General features: G+C 40.2%; 1 long non-coding RNA gene across 1 annotated transcript; it reads left to right on the forward strand.

Annotated features, from left to right (window-relative positions):
• The first annotated feature begins 429 nt into the window (after window positions 1–429).
• On the forward strand, window positions 430–869 carry LOC147982622 (uncharacterized). The gene is made up of 2 exons (XR_015617873.1): window positions 430–509; window positions 628–869. It is a non-coding gene; the product is annotated as an uncharacterized LOC147982622 (long non-coding RNA).
• The last annotated feature ends 1782 nt before the right edge of the window (window positions 870–2651 follow it).

The raw sequence follows: 2651 nt of genomic DNA on the forward strand, positions 1-2651 counted from the left end.
GACGTTATCTAATTGAACAAAAATAAGAGTTGCATGATTTTATTTGATCTGAGTCGTAATAGCCTAGATCAAATCAAAGGTCTATATTTTTCAATTCAATGTTATGGGCCTTTTTGACTGTTTTTTTACCGAGAAGTTTATAGATTGATCTAGAACGTAATGTTTATCGGTCCGACCAGATAAATGGTTCATTATTTCTGATTAACATGAGAATTTTTTGGGAGTCTATAATTAGTATAAGTAAGTTTATAAGTATATAGCTATAGAAATAGAAGTATAGGTATTGATATAGATAGATATAGATATAGATATAGATAGATGATATGGCCAAATATTTTTTTATTATATTTGAGTGAATGGGGAGTAAATGTTCTATAGCGACAACTCTATAAGATAACATCATGTATGCTTCTGGAACCCCAAACAGAAACGAGAATCAGATATGGAGTGGAAAACTATTCTTCTTTGCGTTACGGTGCTTGTGCTGCTAGGAAATTCAAGCCATGCTCGTAAGAAATCAATCTCCATGTACCTATATACGTGCTTCCATTATCCCTCCAAGCGGAATAGAACTGCACAAGTTGCTTAGTTTGGATAACTCTTACTGATGTATTTTCTTGTCAACAGGGAATTGCCATACCTATCGTGCTTTCTGGGAACCTTTTATTTGTTTTCCTGTTACTTGCCAGGCAACATGCGAGCAGAAGTGGCGGAATCTCCTTGATCACTCATATTGTCATGCTGATAATATTTTGGTAAACTCTTGTATGTGTGTTGTCTGTGATAAGTGACTATATCGAATTGCACTTCTCCATCATGTCAAACAATGGAAAATGATGTACAGAAATAAAATATTATGTTGACATGCATGTGATATTCTATTTGTTTTTTATTCTTCTGTTCAAAATATTATACTATGTATGTTCCCAACTGTAACTGTATTTTGATTCGGAATACTATCATGGGAGGCATATCTCCATTAGTTAGGTTTCGTCGATAAAGATGTCTTCTGTATTGCTTCTAGGTACACACAGTTTTTCTATGTAGCCTTCTAAAGAAACAAGCATTCAACAACTTCAATCAAGGGAGGCTAGCTAAATAATCATTCAAATCCCGCTGATAATAGGCGTCACATCCAGGTAACGAATCAAGGAGACAACTAGACTGTCCAAAATTTGCATCTGGTAATTGTATATTGCAATGATTTGTTATCAACTACGTCCATTCCTAAATATAAGACGTTGGGGTAGTTTAATTTATTTTATATTTTACGAGAAAATTTTCAATCTATTCATCTTCAATCATGGTAGCACAACAAACATTACAAATAATAAAAAATACATTTAGATCCGTAGACCACCTAGCAACGACTACAAGCACTGAAGCGAGCCGAATGCGCACACTATTATCGCCCCTCCCTTACCGGAGCTGGGCAAACCTTATTGTAGTAGACAGTTTGGAAGTCGTCGTGCTAATGCCCCATAGAACCAACACACCAGAACAGCAACTGCTACGAATGAAGAGTGCAAATCCACCGAAAACAGATCCACTGGAGAGACACTTCCACACGCCCACCAATGATGCTACACGCATCACCGGAATGGTGGCTAGGTGGGAGACCTTTATTCCATCTCCAGGGAGGCGCCGCCGTCTCGCCTTCCTGAGAAGGACACAAACCCTAACAAAGCTCGAAAAAAGATCTAAAAACGGAGCGCTCCCACCGATAAGGTCCAAGATCCACTCTGCCTCCATGGCCCTAAGGCCACCGGAGACGCGATGTATCGGCGCTGGCGCCAGCGGGAGGCAAAGAACCCTACCTTTTTGGGAGGCGACGGCTAGCTTGGGATAGAGCTTTCCTCTTTTTACTGGGGCAGTTTAATTTAATCAGGTGCTTAAAATGCCCCAACATCTTATAACAACGGAAGTAGTATATCCAAGCAGTAAGACTTCCCGTAGAAGTATAGTGGGCTATGCTAATGAAGAAAAGACAAATGCATGGTGGGATTTGAACGAAATAATTTGGTGGTGGTGGTGGTGTACTTTTTACCGTCGTGGATTCATAGGAGGCAATAGAATGTGATGAGGTGGCCGAATTGAGAGTCCGCGGCCAACAGGTCGGGGCTAGCTACAAACCTTTGGGGGCCTAGTAGTGGTCAAATGCAACACATCTGCAACAACCCTAGCATTGGCCTTTTTTTCTGCTAGCGTGTATTCTTTATTTTACTCAAAACCCAAACAAAAAAAGAACTCTAAGGCCCTGTTTGGTTCATAAGTCATAGGACTTTTTTTAGTCCCAACTTATAAGTCCCAAGTCCCTAAAAAGTCCTTACCTGTTTGGTTCCTCGGACTTATAAGTCTCTATAAGACCATATTACAACTATAACTCTCTATAAGTCCCTCCTTGAGAGTCTTATTTCATAAGTCCCAAATGCTCACTTTAAGTCCCTATAAGTCCCTCCTGTTTGGTTTAGATGGAACTTATATGAACTTTTTTAAATCCCTAGACCAATAAGTCCCTGAAAACAAACACCCTCTAAAGCGAATGGGCCTGCATTAATGGGCGCCCAGCCCGCAAAAAGTTTCGAATTTCTCCGTACATCGATGCCCTGCATATGCCGCAGATCTGAAAGAAGAGGCGCCGCCGCCGCAAC

Source organism: Triticum urartu, chromosome 3A (assembly GCF_056163025.1).
Source record: "Triticum urartu cultivar PI428250 chromosome 3A, HENAU_Tu73, whole genome shotgun sequence".
Classification (NCBI taxonomy): Eukaryota; Viridiplantae; Streptophyta; class Magnoliopsida; order Poales; family Poaceae; genus Triticum; species Triticum urartu.